Source organism: Aedes albopictus, chromosome 3 (genome assembly GCF_035046485.1).
Source record: "Aedes albopictus strain Foshan chromosome 3, AalbF5, whole genome shotgun sequence".
NCBI classification, from domain to species: domain Eukaryota; kingdom Metazoa; phylum Arthropoda; class Insecta; order Diptera; family Culicidae; genus Aedes; species Aedes albopictus.
The window spans coordinates 165,837,926-165,858,477 of record NC_085138.1 but is presented as its reverse complement, the minus strand read 5'-3'; the positions used below and the strand labels follow the sequence as shown (position 1 = coordinate 165,858,477).

General features: G+C 38.7%; 2 protein-coding genes across 2 annotated transcripts in view; one reads left to right on the top strand and one right to left on the bottom strand.

The window, feature by feature from the left end:
- The window catches only part of LOC134291783 (uncharacterized), a 320,651-nt gene that overhangs the window by 205,432 nt on the left and 94,667 nt on the right, over positions 1-20,552 (top strand). The gene's annotated exons all lie outside the window — the stretch shown is intronic.
- The window catches only part of LOC109402777 (uncharacterized), a 68,907-nt gene continuing 61,362 nt past the window's right edge, over positions 13,008-20,552 (bottom strand). Inside the window, exon 2 of the mRNA XM_019675483.3 lies at positions 13,008-13,149. The gene's annotated coding sequence lies outside the window, so the exon portion shown is untranslated. The remainder of the gene's footprint in view (positions 13,150-20,552) is intronic.

The window sequence follows — 20,552 nt, the reverse complement described above, 5'->3', positions numbered from 1 at the left end:
ATTCGAACATTTTTCGATTCAAATCATAGTCACGGAAACATATTCGCCCAATGCTAAAATGACTATGTTTGACCGACCACCAACTAGGTGGCGGTTTTCTTAATTTCACTTAATGAAACAACTAAATTCTACGCACTACACATCTGGTGGAGGTAACGGTTGGTTTGAAGATGGTGGATCATTAGTTGTTTGGTGGGTTTGAAATGTTTCGCAAAAGGTTTGTAAGATGGCTGCGTAAGTTGAGTTTAAGGTTGAAGGATTCGTCATTGACAAAATCGTCATAATTGAAAATTCAAAAGCAGTTTTCGTGCTCAAAACTTAAATGTTTGCTTTGAAAATGTACTCCATTCTCCACCCGAAATACAGTGTATACATTTTCAATGCAAACATTTACGTTTCGAGCGTGAAAACTGCTTTTCAATTTTCAATGATGACAATTTTGTCAATGGCGAAATCTGCAACCCACTAATGTCTGTGCGATGATTTACTGCGTGTGGTGTGTTAGTGATATGGCAAATTTCCAGAAATGCGAGTGTGTTCGTGTGATTGCTTCTGTCTAACATTGTGATCTGGCCTAGACTGAACATGTGGTCGTGATCGATGCAATGTTCGTTTAACGCTGTTCGCTCTCTCAATGTTATCATAATCTGTTTTACTGCGGTTTCCGCTTCGTTTGAAGCAGTCCACCTTCTGCCGGGTTCCATGCTGCAGCATGACCAGACCATTTACGCTGTGTTCTTTTCCTCCAACATCTCTCTATGCTCCTGGTCTAACGATTCGGTATTCCTTCAACTCAGTTCCATATAACGGTTGCGTCATTAAGTTGATTTAACTGTGCTATGCTCCAAGAAGGGCCCCATGAAGCTCGCCCTCATCTACCAACGCTACCTAGAGATTATGTGCGTATGGAGGCAAATATCCAGTTGTTTCATTCGCCCTAGGTCGTACCGGAGTTGCCGTCGATACCGTACATTGTTGAGACGGAGAGTTTTGATTGCAGCTTTACCATCACCATGTAGGGGTCAGTGTCGACGTTAGCGCCAATATAGTTCATGAGCTCGTTAATATCGGAGGCGTGTGGTCCATCAATCAAACCAGCGATTCCAGCTGCTGTAGTTGTGATTCCCAGAGATGATGGGTTGGAAGAAGGTTTTAGAAATGGTCAAATTCATGGAAGCGGCGGAATCAATGAGTCGTAGGCTCCACATGTGCCACATAGACATGTGGCACATGTGGAGTTATAAGATGGTGGCGTTAAACTTTCCAATCGTCTATTTGAACTCCATCTTCTGGGCGTATAGGTCTCCTGTAGCTATGTGTCATCAAAGTTACAGCAATTTCTTTTCTTAAAAAGTGATCAATTTCACTCGATCCACGGTTTCGTGATACTGGCGGCGGCAATGCAGCCCATTATTATTGTTTATGGCCTCTATCGCTGAAGATGCCACTTGACCAGCCAGTCAGTCGAAAAAACGATAACAAATTGAGGCGGTTAAAGCTGTTTCACACCTCCTTTGGCGGGCAGGGAGCATGCAGCCAGACATTTAAGAGATTTAAAAGCAAGCAAAGCAAACTACTTCGAGGCAAGACAGCTTCATCATAAATAAGGTACCAGCCCACACCTCGCCATCCATTCGGTTCGCGGATTCGAAATGATAAATAAACACTTCGCGGTGTGATTCGAGCAAGGCTCGCCGAGCATTCAGCCAAAAAAATGTTTGATTGAACGGACAAGTACTGTTGGTGAGCTGAGCAGAAACCAGGCGTACGTGTTTGCGCGAAATGGCTCGGGCGGTTCGACAGCCGAATTTAATTACCCGGTTCGGTGAACTGAAATTCGGCAAATGTGAGTATTGTTTCGTTGCCGGGATATGTGGTACCGCTACATGTTTTCATGATACATTTGGGAAATGTTGTGATAAGTCTTCTCTCGATTTTAAGGTTGTTGATGGTTGAGGTTGAGCGCATGGTTGAGGTTGAACCTCATGGAGGCCAGATATTGTGCTTATATTTTATATCACCTTATTATTAGAAACGAACAACATGGATCTGATCTATTTCTGGTTGTAACTGGGGTGATAGTTATATACACTCAGGCAAATGAACCTAAGATTATCATAAGGTCTAACTTATGACATGGCCTTTAAACAATTCATAACGGCTAGAACGATTTTGATAAGGTCGGTCTATGACGCAGAATCAACTCACAGTTTGGCTTTTATACACATTTAGCAACACGATATTCTCAAGCGTCGATAGCCGCGTGGGTTGGGCACGAGCTCAGCGACGTTCATGGATCGATTCCAGTCTGCATCATTTTGTGATTTTTCTGCTCTTTTCATAAGTTTATCTTATGTAATTAGGTCATAATAAGCATGTTCAATTTTCATTAGGTATTCTTATGGCATCCATACTTTACAGTTATGGCTAAATTTCATAAGGTATTTTGATGAATTTCGGTAATTTACTTCGCTGAGTGTAAGCATGTGGCTCCCATTTTCTTCCTACGAAAAAAAGGATTGATGCGTTGTTAGTTTTGATTCATATTTTTGTATTTTTTGTTAGAAGTGAGCACGCATAAAAACAAAAAGAATGAAATCAATCGGTGCCGTATTCACTTGTTTTTGAATAAGATGAATTTGGGAGCGTGAGATTACTAATGGCACTCATACCCCATTACTGAAGCAGTACCCTTCACGGAGAAAAATCAATCCAGTTTGAAGCAACAAACACGTTTGTTGAATTACAATCTAATGTTTCTACTGCCCAAAGTTATTAACAGTATTTGTAGTTTCAAACCAAAGATTTGTTGTTTTTAACTACCGCAAGGTGTTTGTATTTACTAAAATGTACGTTGTTCCGGTTCAGGTAACAAATTAAAATTTTGGTTAGATGGCTTGGCAGTGGAGGCAAACTACAATGTGTTTCTTCAAAAACACAAATTTAGAGGTTGAAACATGTAAATTTACGTCTTTCAAGACATCCCAATATAAAACATATTTTTTAGCATCTACCAATCGCTAGAACCGATTTGACAGGAAAAATAGCGCGGAGAAAAATGAGACCGGTTTGAAATAACAAACCTGTTTGTTGATTTTACTACATGAAAAATAGTCATTATTACCCAATATTTTGTTGGTTCAAACCCCCTTTTTCGGTATGAAATAAACGCCTGGTTTTGTTGTTTCTACTAATGGCCATGTTTTTATAACAAACGAAATAAAAGTTTTTTCAAACCATTTTGTTAGTTGTTCTTCAACAAACATGTAGTTTGTTTTTGCAAAATTCAAGTTTGTTAATTTCCAATGAGGAAATTAAGAATCAAACCAAACTTGTAGTTTGATTCAACAAAACCTGCCGGTTGAATCAAACCGACATTTTTTTTGTAAAAAAAAAACAACCGGAGATTTGGTTCAATACAAACTAATATTCTGGTGTGTTACTGCAATGCTACCGGCGCCGTCTGCTCTAAGCTCTGTCGACGGCAACCATATTTATTCTCAAAGGAACTTTGCACGAGTCACCAGTGGTTCATCTTTGACGGTATTCTAGGACATTTTGGATTTTGTTATTCGTTTGAACGGCAAACAAAAACATTACTAATTGAATTATCAGGTAAGTTTTTTTTTTATTTCTAAAGTATAATTTAATATTAAAGCCAAACTATTACCCGTCTTATTTATTCCCGTTAGCCCAGCTTTCAGTGAAGAGAGACCCCTATGGAAGAGGCCGGGTGTTGGTGACTTTTCTGCAATCGAAGAGGAATCTGCATCCCGTTGGATATAACTGAATCGAGGACTGAATTTACCTTGGAATGCACTCGCCCGACAAAGAACAGCATCATCCGCTTACTTTCTACAAGAGCGAGATCCACCGGTGAAAATAAATTAACATACCCTTGGAGCGTCACACTAGTTTTCCCAAGCCGAAATATCCCAAAAAAAGCTGAAAAAAAACGTAAAAAAACTTTTGCGGGTTTTAGAGACTTTTTTGAGATATTTCGGCTTGCCTAACTGGTGCCACTTCCCCTGAACATACCTATAGTTCTATACTTTAAAGAATGTTATATTTCAATGAACTTTGTGAATAGGGGCCGTCCATATACCACGTGGACAGAAAATTCATGGTTTTTGACCCCCTCCCCCCTCCCCGTGGACAAGCGTGGACTTTTCATTGACCCCTACCCCCCTACCCCCAGGTCCACGTGGACACCCGAAAAAATGTTTTTTTTTCTTTTCTAAAATAAACGGAAAAGTTAATTGAAAAAGTTTTTTCAATAATGTTTTCTTTTTTCTTCATAAACATTGCTTTGAACACAATTAATAACTTTATGAATAACAAATATTCTATAGCTTTACATAAAAAACAAACAAGTTTAAAAAATACAGTAAGAAAACTTTATGAGTGACTTCTTTTTAAAGTCTTTCTCAAAGAGGCACAAAATAGGTAGCTACAAATTTTCAACATTGTTCTTAATTGAGCTTTATGTTTGTTGGAGTGTGGGAGCTTCCCGCTCCAGTCGGTGAAAAATTTTCGTCAAGCGTAAAATTCCCCACTGGATCACTGGATGTTTCGTGTGATGTCCATCGCCTAATGTTATAGATTGGTCAGTCTGTGCAATCTTTGGTTGAAGACGGTCTTTTTAAAATGTTTTGTTTTGTTAAGACAAAGTTATTTTTTCTAAAATTTTGGTTGAGATAAGACCATTTTTCTCAGTATCTTACAAAAACCAAAATTACAGCAACTTTTCAAAAATGCATAAAGTATAATCGAAACTAAATTATATTGCTGAGATTTAGACCTTATTGAGGTCCTATGGAAACATCTTAAACTTTAAAAGAAGCTCCAAAAAAGTGTTTGAGATAAACCTGCGAATCTTCACATGTATTTTGAAACTTCGAAGTTGTTTACATAATTTAATATGAAACTTCAAGAAAACCACACAGAACATAAATGAAAATTTTCTGACTGAAACACCAACATTTGCGTGGTACAGGTACTCTTCGATATAACGTACAAAAAAGTTTTCTCTTTGTACGTTATATCGAAGTGTACGTTATATCGAAGCAGAGAAAAATTTAATATTTTTTTATGTTAGTATTGATGTATACGACTTGAAATTAATCCCAAGTAATGATTTCTGTGAAATTCACAAAACCAACAATGAAAAACTTGAGTTTTCACGAAAAAGTAATTAAGTTTTTTGTGCTTCGATATAACGTACATTTTGCTTCGATATAACGTACAACATTGATTTTTAACACATGCTAAGTACAGAGTAAACACGCTAAAAAAGGTCAAACAAATTCTTGCAAAAAACAATTACCCATGTTTTCTTGTGGAAAAAGTTATAAGGGAAAGGCTCCACAAAATGTACAACAACACAATGCAAATGACACAAACAAATTTATAACTGTACCATACATTAAGGGACTAGGAGAAAAACTATCTAGATATCTACGACAGTATAACTTCAAATTAGCTTTTAAACCAACTGACAAAATCAAAGATACTTTATTTACAAAAACCAAAGACAAAATATCAAAAGACAAAAATGTAAATGTTGTTTATGAAATTCCTTGTGGTGCATGTGATAAGTCGTACATAGGTGAAACTAGTCAATTTTTGTGTAAGCGTCTAAACCAACATAAGTATAATGAAAAACAAAAAACATATCTGGTACGGGATTATCCCAACACACCATAGAAGAAGGACACATTTTCGACTTTGACAAGACAAAAATACTTGACAAAGTTACTAACAGCTACACTAGATTAATTACGGAAACCTTTCATATTAAGATTAAAGGTGACGAGAATGTTGTAAACAAGCAAAAAGACTCTGCAAATTTCAAAACCGCGTACAACTCTATTATATCGAAGCTAAAATCTAATACCAATGGCACTTAGAGTAAGGAAACTTGTGTGGATGTATCTATATGTAGTCTAGTGTATTCATGTTTGTAAAGTAATGGTCGTCCAATAGTGAAAAAACGACTAGAAGATTGTAAGAATTTATTTTGTGTTTTTATGTGATTTTAAATCAAAAAATATATTTTAGAGTCCGCAGAAGATGGTCGAAGGCCAGTAAAATCGACCGAAACGTCCGGACAATCTGGCAAAACAACAGTTTTATTATTTTTTCGCCGAAAACAATCGATGAACCACCAACACATCAATTTTGAAGTATATTTTGAAGTTGTAAAACTCGATATTGAGCTAAAACTCAAAAACTGGTCTACTTAAAATTTTTTGAAGGTCGATTTCGAAATCAGCGCTAAATTGTGCTTCAAAAATTTTGGTCGTTGACAGAAGTTCAGGACTTTCGTTTTATTTTGTAAACTAGTGTAATGCGACATAATTTGTTTCGTTTGTAAATCTGTATTTCTTAATTCTTATGTCAATGTAGTCCACGTGGACATTTGACGAACCCCCACCCCCCTCTTCGTGGACAAGCGTGGACTTTTCTTGAACCCCCTTCCCCCATGGACGGCCCCATAAACAATATGCAAATTTTATTTATTCATTTTTTTGTACAGGCAAGTAGAGGAATATATACCCCAATGTAATTTCAACAAACACGTTGTTCAATTAAACCGGCATCATTAGTTTGTTTCAAACTAGATTTTGTTAGATACGAACTAAATCTGTTTGTGCCCCGTTACGTGGGTAGATCACCTCATAATGGTGCGTTACGGCGTAAGATCTACCATAACAAATTTTGATCTTGTAATTTTTTTTAGCTTTGTTAATTTAAATGCATGAAAATTCCAAGATCACAATTTGGTCTACTTTTTTTGTATTATGTTTTTTCTTGTTAATAAACCATTTGTTTCAGAAGGGTTCAGGTATTTTTTGTCTATGTCTAGAGAGATTTATTTTCGAAAATTATGTAACTGTTGTGAGCCTATCGCCATTTAATACTATTGTCTATTTGAGATGTACAAACTGGCATCCCTGCAGTCGGGACGACGAAACATCCTTCTTATTTTTTGAAGGGCCAAGATCGCCATATCATTCGGTGGCGGGTAGACCACGTTGTCCGCGTCTTCGAGCCGAGTGTCATAATGTTGCGGGTGTGGGGGTGCTTTTTTTTAGAAAAATTGTTTTTTTTTTCGGATCGTCAGCTTTTTTACTCATTTTACGCGACCTTGTTTTTTGTTTTTTTTTTTCAGATGATGATATGTTTTATGTTGTTGTTTAACGCGTTTTTTTGTTTATGTTTTTCTTTTTTTTACCCATTTTGTTATCTCCCGAGTCGCCATTTTTTTCCTCGCGTTTTAAACATTTATTGCAAAGTTCCGATGACCCTGGAGGGATCGGTTCTGCTTGTGCCTCGCACTGAGCCGAAACATACTTATATATACAATAAATAGAAAAAAAAAATCGATTTTATTTTCGTTCAACTTGTTTTACGTGACTTTTTTTTAATTAATTGTGATGCTTTTTTCGTTGTTTTCGCGTTTTTTTTTAATGTAAATTGAGGTTTTTTTTTCTCGGATCACCAATTTTTTTTCTTTTTTTTTTCGCGCGTTTCAAACATTTATTGAAATGTTCCGATGATCCTGGAGGGATCGGTTCTGCTCGGGCCTCTCACTGAGCAGAAACATAATTATTTAAACAATAAATAGAAAAAAAATCTCTTTTGATTGCCGGCTTTCAAAAGATTAAATTTTAACCAAGTAAACAACCAATGCCGTGGGTCCATCGCCAGCTTTTCAGGCGAATCCTTGACCTACATAATACATCTCCCAACCACCCACTCCGTAGTACTTATGGGAGTGTCACTGAGTCGGAGGCCTAAAGTGCTACATTAAGGCGAAACTGGAAGCATTTTCTCATTTTTTCGGTTTTTGATTTTTTATCAAATGACGAAGCAATATTTTCTAAATCGGTTTTCGTGCTCATGTAGAGTATGGATCAAGGTATCTTCTGAATTTTTTTGAGGTGGAAAATGTTTTCCATTTTTGCAGAAACCATTTTTATGTGAAATCTTGTTCAAAAATGGTTTCTGCAAAAACGAAAAACATTTTCCACTACAAAAAAAAAATCAGAAGATACATTGATCCATAATCCACATGTGCACGAAAACCGATTTTGAAAATATTGCTTCGTTATTTAATAAAAAATCAAAAACCAAAAAGTGAGGAAATGCTTCCAGTTTCGCCTTAACACTTCCTTCCCCTATCCCGGGAATAATGACATTTGTGCTTTTGGTATTCTTGCATAAGATTGGAGCAAAGTTAACTCCCCGGCCTTGTTCCGAAAAGCAGTCCGAGCAAGATTAGCAAAAGGTACATAAATGTCGTTAGTATCCAATCTACGAAGTATACCGTAACTACGCTAACGCTAACGCTAATGCTAACGAACTAAATCTGTTTGTTGAATCTACTAGCATTTCCGTTTAAATCGAAAATTTTGACAATGAAACAATCAACAAAACAGTAAAATCAAACGGACGTTTGTTGAAACTAACTCACAACTCTTCGGAATGGTTAACTGAAATTTTGGTTTGTTTTAACTACTCTGGGTAGTAAAATCAAACTATTATTTCGTTTGTGCCAGATTCAAACCAAAATTCCGGTTGAATCAAACCATAAAATGATTGTGTTTACTAATATTTTTTCTCCGTGCGGGAAATGATTTCCGGGCAATGTCTTTCTGGGAAATAGTATAGAACCCCCGGCATTCCTGTCATGATTTCTCTAAGGATTCCATTAGGTATTCTTTACGGGATTCCTTCAGGAATAACTTCAGGGATTTTTGCCAGAATTGCTTTAGAAATTTCAGAAATTTTAACCAGCCTACTTTCACGGATTTCTTTTGGAATAATTTCACAGATTCATTTTAAAAAATCATGGAGTAGTACAAACATAAGTAGAGAAGCCGTGTATATCTGGTTGAAATTTTATATCAAAACATGGAATGATGATGAATCTTGGCGTTATATTAGAATACCTGTAAGTACGAGACACCGCAGACGAAATACGTGTCTGTCAAAGAATACAAATTAAAAGGAATAGCACTTAACACGATTTAAAATATGCAAAATTTCTGAAAAGCTTACGTATGGTGAGTACATAAAAAGAGTTTGTGGGGTGTTGAAGGAAAAACTCAATTACTTTATTAGAAATCATTATCTGTGTAAAATCTAACATCTACAGTATTTTAACGTTTGGTTATGCAACACATAGTGATTTATTTGATTTGTTAAATAAATGAGAAATGTTGAACACTGCAGTCGAAATTACATGAAATTACAAGAACCATGCATTGCATACTTTTAGGCGTTTAGCGGGTTATATTTCTGTCCCTTATTATAAGTCCTTTTTCTATTATTTTTGAGTGGTTATCATCTCTCTCACTTGTTTAGAGCTGTATTGTATCTTTACGGATCAGAATATAACGATAGAGTAGAAGTTGTGCTGAAATAGAACTCAAGAAAATTATCAGATATTGAGGACCTGTAATGAAGAATTTTTTTGGAACTACACCATAGATTTCCATTTTTTTCATCAAATCATGCTTATTTTATTAGAACTAGTTTAGATTACCGACTTTTTTACCGATTTACCGGGTTTTTGAACTGCTGACTTTTCAGTAATTGTTCCATTACCGAAAAGTCTGTAAACTGAATGGTTGTTCTTCTGTCAAATCATAACTTAGCCAGTAATTTATGTTGGAGAAATTTACTGACTTTCAGTAAACTGTTTGTACCTTGCATTCCCTCGCATTTTGTTTGCATTATCCCCTCATTTCTGAATACATTACAGCAACTTCATGAATTCGGGTAAAAGCCTCGTCTTTCTTCCAAATCTTCACCAACCCTTGGGTGGGTAGTACAGGATCTGCGACAGGATTTGCAAAAGCGACTGCACAAAACAAGATTCGCGATGATGCTGAAATGACTACGAAAACTCATCTTTGAGCCTCATAGTCAGCATCTGCGGTGATCTAGTCCTGATTTTTTTTCGCCAATTCGTCACTGATTTTGTATTCCTTACCTGGAAGTTGACGGAGTGACAAAAAGATCGAGGTTCCTGCTGCTTTAGATGGGCATACCTAATACCTAATCCGCTGCTGCTGCAAAATCAATGATGAATGGATGTAAGACAGCTGCTCGTGAGAGCACTGAAGTTCGTTATCTTTTCAAACAGAAATACTGGGCAGAATGAAGATTTTTACAGCCGAGTTTTTACCGAGTTCCGTACAACGTTTTTTGCAATTTCATAAATTATCGTTTGATGCTAGGTATGCACTTCAAACGGAATCGCTCAAGTAATTTTCGTTCAGTGCATTATTTTTCGGTGACCGGAATGGTCAAGAAATTTAAGAGTAAACAAACCATCATCGTTTAGCAAAAATTCAAAAGCAGTTTTTTCGCTGAATCTCAACCATTGTTTATAAAAAATTATCACTGCACTCTGGCCACCATCTGGATAACAGTGAAATAATTTTCAATGACGGGTTTGTGACTTAAATGAAGAAAACTGCTTCTTAAAAATTGATGATTGTTGATGACTGAATGATGGTTATTTGAGCCTTAACACAGCAAGTCCCATTTGATTTGACATTTCGTGTCAGCTCCGTACTAGGATCCGGAATAATGCGACGCCTTAATATTTCTTGAGCGATTCCTTGCCTGAATTTTCCAGTGATTCATTGCCTGTAATGAACCATTAGAGCACTGATAATTTAGTGTGGGAAATAGACCTTTTCCTGGTAGATTTGCGTGCGATAAAACGGCCTATTACGATGAGAAATTGCAAAATAGTAGTTTACGCAACAAGGTGCAGAATGACGATTTTTACAGCACAAGTCCAACGAGGCTTGCCGAGTTGGATAATTACGACGAGTGCTGTAAAAATCGAGTTCTGCACCGAGTTGCGTACAACGTTTTTTGCAAGTTCATAAATTACCGCTTGAGGATAGTTTTTAACAAAACTTTTGCATCAAACTGCACACTGATGATGATAGCAATGTTTAAGAAACTCTGATCATAGCAGGTTATACTGTGCAGTTGTCACAATTTTTCAAAACTGCGTCTAGAAAGCATCAAGAAGTTGATCAAAACTGAAAACAGTGCTGTAATGGTTCATTACGCAACGCAAATCAGTGCTGTAATGAACCAGTTAGTTTGGTGTGGGAAAGTAGGCCTTTTCCTGTCAGATTTGCGTGAGGTAAAACAGCCTATTACGATGAGAAATTGCAAAAAAAAAAGTTACCGAGCTCCTAATGTGGAATTTAGGATTTCTCTGGGAAGGAATCACCCCTCACGTGCAGCACACACAACTTACCCAGGCTGACGTTGGTTCGCAAGTGGCAATAGTGAACGCGGTTGAGTGACGCCTGGAGTTGTTGCTACGCAAGCAGGGATGCTAACATTGTCTGCTTGACAGTTCGCATCACATTCAAATGCGCTATATCGCCTGCTGTGATCATTCTCTTTATCACAGCTTTATTCAGTACATCTTATATCTCACACCTAATTCTTAAATAAGTGTGTTGTGTAGAATTATGTAGAACAGCCTAGCATAGAGAAACTGCATGCGGTAGAACTCGGTAGAATCCTTGTAAAATTGTAACAAGACAAAACTCTACCACATCTAATCTTTGCATGAACGCAAACGGGTATGTTCAAATGAAAAAAAAGTATACCGAGTTAATTTCATAAAAATACGAATATCTAAGTCAATAGGATTTCTTTCAGCATTCTATAGTTTCCAAACAAGCAGGATATTTTCACCATTTCGTTTACTGTCTCTTTTTACATTATGTACACAGTTTTTGGTTATCGTTCGGTTCACTTGATTTACGGTAAGAACAATAAATTAGCAATAAATTAAATAAATAGATTTCAATAAATAAATAAATAAATCAATAAATAAGACAATATTGCATAACAAGACGTACAATTTTGATCCAAGACATTCAATCAACAAGAGAACAAATCAGTAAAAGAAACATTGTTCGATTCTAAATTTAAAGCACATTAATCTCACAGTTGCACGGAAATACGTCAGTAAAAGTATTGTAGGTACGAAGCACATTCGCTCGCGAAAGATATGCGTCATAGAAGGACCAGCTGTTGAGCAGCAAACATTTTCAAATCCCTCCGATAATGAAGGTTTACTGGAATCGACCGTCCGTCTCATTATATGCAGAACCTACAATTGCGGAAGTAGCCACTGCGCGTGTAGCACTTCGAAATGATGAACTCGGACGTATTCAGTTCGATCAGTTGATTTCAAATCATCTCTTTTATAGCTGTGCACCAACAACTTCGATATTCCTCCTTCGCTTTGGGTTTACCTTCGGGGTTTCCTCTCATCAAACAAATCATCGGCTTTGAGAATGAACTTAACAATTTCCTACAGTTTGATCATATTTTGATGTTACATAACACAAGTTTATTATCCCTATTGTTAGACAGATAGACTTGATAGATTCGTTAAACAACAGCAAAAACGATGTGAGCGCTGTGAGGGAATGATTTACGATCTATAGAGTATTTGAACTATTCGTTAAAAGATTAACAATGGGATATAAGTAGATTGATACGTTTGTCTGTGGTTAAGTGTTTAGCTGACGGTTTTGATTCGATGGTCCCAGAGATACGATTATTGCTTGTTAGTGTTATCATACTGATAGCCCGTGATCTCAGGCAATTTGTGCAATTTCGTTCATGTCAAGGATTTCCCGGTGATTGTTGAAATTGTTTGCACTTTCTTCAACCAATTGGTTTTCCAATGTTTCGCTATTTCGAGGATTGACGTATAAAATTATACCGCTTAGTATGCATCATATTGCACATGTTTGGAACAACTTTTGCTGGTCTTTCTTCGTTCGATATATGATTTGCTTTCGCCGATCGATCTCTGAGAGACGACGGTGGTACCCTTATTATCTTAATGCTAATTGCTTAGTCTATATCGTTGTGTGTACTTTCGCTTGTCGTATATTAGACGTCGTCGTCGTCGTCAATGTCCTACACATTTATCACTCATTCAAATCATAAAACAAACATACGTCGCCGCTCATTGCCAGGTTGCGTGGTGTGGTGTGTGAACGGTCGCTTGTAGAGCACACTGACCTCATTAGTGGGATATCCGCCAAATGCATTTCGTTTGCACCTTCGACACGTTAAAATCTGTAAGGAAAAAAGATAGAGGGTACATTAGATAATTTATTGATTGGGGATCACTTATTAATAGTTAATTATTCTTTTATTATCACAACTAGATTTTTACAACAAGATTTTATTGAGTTTTGAATCAAATAACTCGAGAGGACGGAAAACGCGGGGCTATCAGACAGTCAGTTTGGCTTTCGAAAGGGCAGATCGACAGTGGATGCCATTAGGGCAGTGACTGGGATGGCCGAATATGCGGTACAGAAAAAGAGAAGAATCATACGGTACTGCGCGATCGTCACGCTAGACGTTACAAACGCCTTTAATAGTGTTAGCTGGGCTGCCATAGAGAGCGTCATATCTCGCTAAGGAGTCCCGGCTAGCCTAAGGCGAATTATGGAAAGCTACTTCCAGAACAGGGTGCTGATTTACGACAACGAGGAGGGCCAAAAGCAGTATAGTTTCACCGCGGGGGTACCACAAGGTTCAATTTTGGGCCAGGTACTATGGAACACAGCATACGACAGCGTATTGGGGGAAGCACTACTACTGGGAGTAAAGTTGGTTGGCTTTGCTGACGACATTACCCTGGTGGTATACAGTGAGTGGGTTGAAGAGGTGGAATTGACGGCAGCGCATGCGATATAGTGGAAAGCTGGATGAGGTCGAAGCAACTGGCACCGCAAGTGAAGCGGAATGTAGAGAGACTAGAAAGCACACACAGGCTAATGTGCCTTAGGGTGGCCAGCCCGATCAGAAAGGCATAACAAAAATGTAACAAAATTATATCAACGGTTGATATATATATCAACGTTTGTTATATTTAGATATATTTGACAGAATTGATCTGAAAACCTGATATAATTATATCAGAATTATAACAAGATCAGTTATAATCAAAATAAATTCATGTTGATCATCTTTATATCAACATTATAAAAAACTCAGTTATAGTTTTGAAAATGAAGTGTATGTCAAATGAATATGTTACAGGTGGTGTTTGGTGCGCAATTTCGCCGCTCTGTGGTGTACAGCCATACTCTTCACTCCCATACTAATTCTTCGTCTTGACGTAACGTCCCCACTGGGTCAAATCCAGCTTCTCAGCTTAAGTTATTAACTGAGAGCTGCCGCTGCCAATGACCATTTTGCATGTGTGCATCGTGCAGCAGGCACGAAGATACTCTATGCCCAAGGAAGGCAAGAAAATTTCCTTTATGCAAAGTTTTTGGACCCACCGGAAATCGAACTCTTCACACCCAGCGTGGTCTTGCTGGATACCCTACCCACGCCCTTACAGCTGTGGCTATATGGGCCAGCCACTACTCCTCACGGAGAACCAATGTTTACACTTTTGCATGGCATTCATTGAACGATTAACATTTATACAAATTTCAAAATTACTCGTACGCTCCCATTTGACGACAAACATGCCTATAGGGGTTATCTGCAGATGAGAGACTCTCTTTAAGTCTCCTCTATTTTGATTACAACGTACTTGTATTTATGAATTTGGATTTTTCTCATGTCAGAAGGTAAAGCAACCCTTTTTTGATCTACACATAACAAATTGTAAAAATGTGACATCGTGATAATTTAATGAGAATCAGAACAAAGAGAGCCTCTCTTTTGCAGATTGGACCTTTAGGCATGTTTGTCGTCAATTTTTGTCAAATACCAACATGTTTTGGTATTCCAAGGTGATTTGTAAACCAAACGTGGTTCCCATGCCGAAATTATTGCAAAATATTCGCGTAAGTGGTTGCTCGAGCTGATTTTCGATCTATGTAAGTCTTAGTCACTCGTTGAGCGCCACGGATTTGGTCTATTAGGGTTACACATATATTAGTGCTAAAAAAATTAAGTGTGCTCCACTGATATTGGCTACCTTTATTCAGGACACGAGTGCTACTAGTAGTACTAGAGTATCTAGACACATCTCAAACAATTATATGCAGCTACAGAAGCGTTTAATATTAATTCCAATCTATATGATAAGTGAGGCATCAAAAGGGATTTGAAAAGGATGATTTTCATCGAAACTGTCAACATTCCTGTAATAAGTTTTAAGTGTCACAATCCTCCACTGATCATGTTTGAATGATTTCGTTTAACATCCACTTACAATTTGAGAGCGGTATTCAAATAGGATTAAAGCAATGATACAAAATCTCTACTGAAATCAAGCTGATGTAATAATTTTTGCAATCGTTTACCATTAGAAACTTTGATAGAGTAGTGTGCGGTGGTTCGGCAGCAGCAAAGCCATATTCGCATAAATGGGTGAGCTGGTTTCATGCTATTATTTTATCGTGAATGTTCGTTGTAAAATAACATGACTTAAATATATGCCATACAAGTAACGTTCATAATAATTCAGTAGAAATACAGCTGCTGATCATCTGCAAACATGTAGATTAGCGTGGTTCAAAAAATCGTTTTTGCTCCACACCGCTTATTCGATTTGTAACCAGAATCTATGTCTCCTCCCAAAATTTGAGCTAATTTGGTTGAAAATTGAGACTGCACAAGCCCTTCAAAGTTTATATGGGAATTACTACGGGAAAACGACGTTTTTCATTCAATCGACCGTAACATTTTCCCAACTGTCTAAGATGATTAATTGAAACCTGATACTCATAGGCAACTTTATTAGCTACAACTTTGCCGAAGACCGCTTTGAAATCGGACGGCTAATTAATTAGTTATCGATTTTCATCGAACTGGAGAAACTTTAACAGTGATCCTCCAGCTTCCCAGCAGGCAACATTGCTGCTGTATATGGGTCCAAAGATAGAACACAGAAATCATGGCTACTATGTTTCACTGCTAATTGCAGTGATGCCCATCAAATAGTTCAATCAGGGCATCGCAACTGGTGATTTTTACGTGACTCCAATTTCATCATATTTCAACGACCCTGTTCCCCCAGTAAGCGGTGTGGAGCAAAAACGATTTTTTGAGCTAATATAGATATTACATACTTTCAAAGATGATGGAAGGCCGTTGGCACATAAGGCTAACAGCAATGGTTCTGAAACCGATCCTTGTAGCACTCCCGATGGAATACCGATCGGGCTAGAATGATTTGCTTTAACTTCCTCTATTTGAAAGCGGTTATTCAAATAGGATTTACTCAGTGACACAGAATCTCAACGGAAATCAAATAGATGTGATAATCTCTGCAGCAGTTCAAAATGAGAAACCCTGTTAAAAGCTTTTGAAAAACCAATCAATATCAGAATATTATCGATATGTTGATGGACATCGTCATGCATATTGAGCAAATGCCAAGGCAAATACCGAAGTTCGAAGTTGGAATACTTAGTATTTAGTGAAGTACCTAGTAGCTTGGAATACTTGAGGAAATTGCTTGTTGTGAGTATTTTTGCTGAAAATAAAAACATTATATGAGATCACGAGGCAAAGCAATACTCACAAAGTTGCTTTAGTATGTCAATTCTTGTACCATATAATGTTTAAATTGGGCTTTAAACACTTATTTTTTTATTTCACAAGCCACCTAAATCTGACAATCTCCAGGAATGCATACTAACGCCACGAAATGATGTAATTTCCAATCACAAGACTACTGCATATCTTTGCTAGGCAGGAACTTCCTTTATGGTGAGAAACATTAGATAATTATCTCGCTAGCGCCAAGAAAAGGTGAAATTGTATACAGTTATGTTCCGACTTTATCACCCCCTCCACGCGTCAGACCTTCATTTTTTATTAATGCCCTGTTACATTTTAGGGAAAATCTCCTCCCTCTTCTTCAGGATGAAGTTTGTATGCGTGCTTTCCAACGTTCAAAATATTGAAAACGCATATAGATTTTTACAGTGTTTGAAAACATTTATGGAAAGGGGGTGATAAAATCGGAACATTACTGTACCACTCTTTTCAATGTCTTGAGAGCCATTGACTATCTTTACCACTTTAAAGAAGATACGACATTTATTTCTGGTCTGAATCACGAGACAAAACATGCTAAAATGCAGAGCACATTCTTGAGTTACAATTGTAACTAAATTATATCCACTTTTGTTATTATATCCTAAGATGACGTAATTGCGATCAATTGTATCAAGAATACTTTTATGTGACGTCATAGTTTCCCTCACCTGTGCGTTGGACAAACAAGTCTATTTATAGACCAGCCACCAAAACGAAGAACCACTTGATCTTAAACCTCCCCTCACTTCAAGTGCTGCAATGGCCTCATGGATAAAGGCGCCGGATTGTAGTTGAAGGCTGGCGTCCTTGGTTCGATTCCCGTCTGGGTGTGGGTTTTTTGCATACTAAGTGGGGCAAGTTTTTTATACAAAAAACTGTTCGCTAAAAATAAATAACACTCTTAATAAAAATTAACCAAAAAATGAGTTAAAATTTACCCAACTCAATTTTTACCCAATATATTTATATCTAATTTATAACAACATGTGTTATAATTTTTCGATCATTCCAAGATTTATTATATCTCACGTTGTTATAAATTTGTTAAAATTGTATCAAGACCTGTTATAATTATGTTATGGCTAGAGCAATTTTTGTTATAATTTTTGTTATTTTAACACCTAACCGGCGAATTTTATAACTCATTCTGTTATGAAAATTTTTTGAAATAAATAACTCAATCGGTTATAATTTTGTTATGCCTTTCTGATCGGGAGTGCATACCGGACCGTCGTGAAAGACGCTGTATGCGTGCTAGCGGGCATGATGCCGATAGCACTAGTGCTGGCCGAGGATGTTGAGTGCTACGAAGAAAGAGGTACAAGAGGTACTCGACGAAACGTCAGAATTTCATCTTTGATGAAATGGCAGAGAGTCTAGGACTCTTCGACCAAGGGTAGGTGGACACACAGGCTCATACCGAGCGTATCCCGATGGACGTGTAGGCCCCATGGCAAAGTGAACTTTCACTTGACATAGTTCCTGTCGGGCCATGGGTGCTTTAGGTGGTACTACTAGCACAGGTTCGGGCACGCAGATTCCCCCTCATGCCCGGAGTGTGCAAATAGGGCGGAGACGTTGGAACACGTGCTCTTCGAATGCCCGCACTTCGCGGAGCAGAGGTCGAGTATGTGGGAGGTCTGCGGTAGGGATACTACTTACTTAGTAGAGAGGATGTGTACGGGGTGGACAAGTGGAACGCCGTGTCGGCTACGGTATCCACAATTTTGAACTTTTAGAGCGGTTCACAACAGCGTCTGATCCCCATGTTAGTAGCAACTGGCAACGTCCGAGTGCCAGGGTAGGACCCTAAGCTCAACTGTACACTATGGTCCTCCGGAAAGTAGGGGGTTGGTGCCAGGCCCTTCGAGCCAACCGTAAAACTTATTGTAACGCAAAATCAGCAACAGAATAATACGAACCGAGACCAACAGCTACGACCCCAGCGAATGAAAAAGACACGGTACGTGGAACTGCCGATCCCCCAACTTCATTGGGAGAACCCGCATACTCGAACGCGAGTACGTCCGCTGCCCAAGCCACGACGTCAAGATCATCATAGGAGATTTAAACGCTGAGGTAGGCCAGAAGGTGGAGTTCAGACCGACGATTGGAAAGTTCAGCGCCCACCGGCACACGAACGGAAACGGCCTACAACTCATTGATTTCACCGCCTCTAAAAACATGGCCATACGTAGCACCAACACAGCCTTCCTTATCGTTACACCAGGAGATTACCACAGCAGACGGAATCACAAATCGATCACGTTCTGATGGACGGCACTTCTCCGACATTATCGACGTCAGGATCTATCGTGGCGCCAACATCGATTCATCATCATCAAGATATGGGAAACCGAACAGCTCCCGGAGGAGTGGTAGGAAGGGGTAATCTGCCACATTCACAAGAAAGACGACCATTTGGAATGTGAGAACTTCAGAGCGATCACCCTTTTAAATGCTGCCTACAAAGTGCTATTTCAGATCATCTTCCGTCGTCTGTCACCTGAAACGAATCAGTTCTTGGGAAGTTATCAAGCCGGCTTCATCGACGGGCGGTCGACAACGGACCAGATCTTCACCGTACGGCAAATCTTCCAGAAATGCCGTGAGTACCAGGTCCCAACGTATCACCTATTCATCGACTTCAGAGCGGCATACGCCAGTATCAACCGCACAGAGCTATGGAGCATCATGGAAGAAAACGGCTTTCCTGGGTAGCTGACTAGACTGATTAAAGCAACGATGTACGGTGTGCAAAACTGCGTAAGGATTTTGAGTGAACTCCCGAGCAGAGTAAAACAGCTCAATAATAGCATATTTTGATACGGAGATCAAAAAGTGATATTTGTTTGTTTGAGTTAAGAGGTAAAAGTACTGAAAATAATATCTCAATTTTACTCCTGAAACATCAAAATCATATCACATTTAGCTCTTGGTAATATCTAACCAATAGCAGTGAGCTATTTGATTGATCTTCAAATATCAAATTTTGCTATTGGTTATATGGTTCAAGAACAAATTTTTGCTATTATTTTCAGTACTTTTACCTCTTATCTCAAACAAACCAATATCACATTTTGATCGTCAGTACTTGACCTCTGCCCGGGCTATCCAGTTCATTCGAATTTCGCTGGAGACTGCGACAAAGTGATGGACTCTCATGCCTACTCTTCAACATCGCTCTGGAAGGTGTGGTGCGACGAACCGGGCTCAACAGCCGGGGAATGATTTTCACAAAACCCGGTGAATTTGTTTGCTTTGCGGACGACATGGACATTATCGACAGAACATTTGGAACGGTGGCATAGCTGTACACCCGCCTGAAACGCGATGCAGCAAAGGTCGGACTGGTGGTGAATGCCTCAAAAACAAAGTACATGCTGGTAAGCGGAACCGAACACGACCGGATCCGTCTGGGCAGTAATGTTACGATAGATGGGGATACCTTCGAGGTGGTGGAGGAATTCGTCTACCTCGGATCCTAAATGACGGCTGACAACAACGTGAGTCGTGAAATTCGAAGGCGCATCATCAGCGAAATTATATGGGCTCCAGAAGGAGCTACGGTCTAAAAAGATTCCATATTCATCAATAAGACCGGTGGTCCTCTACGGACACGAGACATGGACCATGCTCTAGGAGGACCTGCAAGCACTCGGAGTTTTCGAGCAACGCGTGCTATGGACGTTCTTCGGCGGTGTGCAGGAGGACGGTGTGTGGCAGAGAACGAGCTCGCTGCACTTTACGGCGAACCCAGCATCCAGAAGGTGACCAAAGCCGGAAGGATACGATGGGCAGGGCATGTTGCAAGAATGTCGGACAACAACCCTACAAAGTTGGTGTTCACGACAGATCCGGTTGGCACAAGAAGGCGCAGAGCGCAGAGAGCACGATGGGTGGATCAGGTGGAGCGTACTTGGCGAGCATCGGGCGTGACCGAGGATGGAGAACGGCAGCCA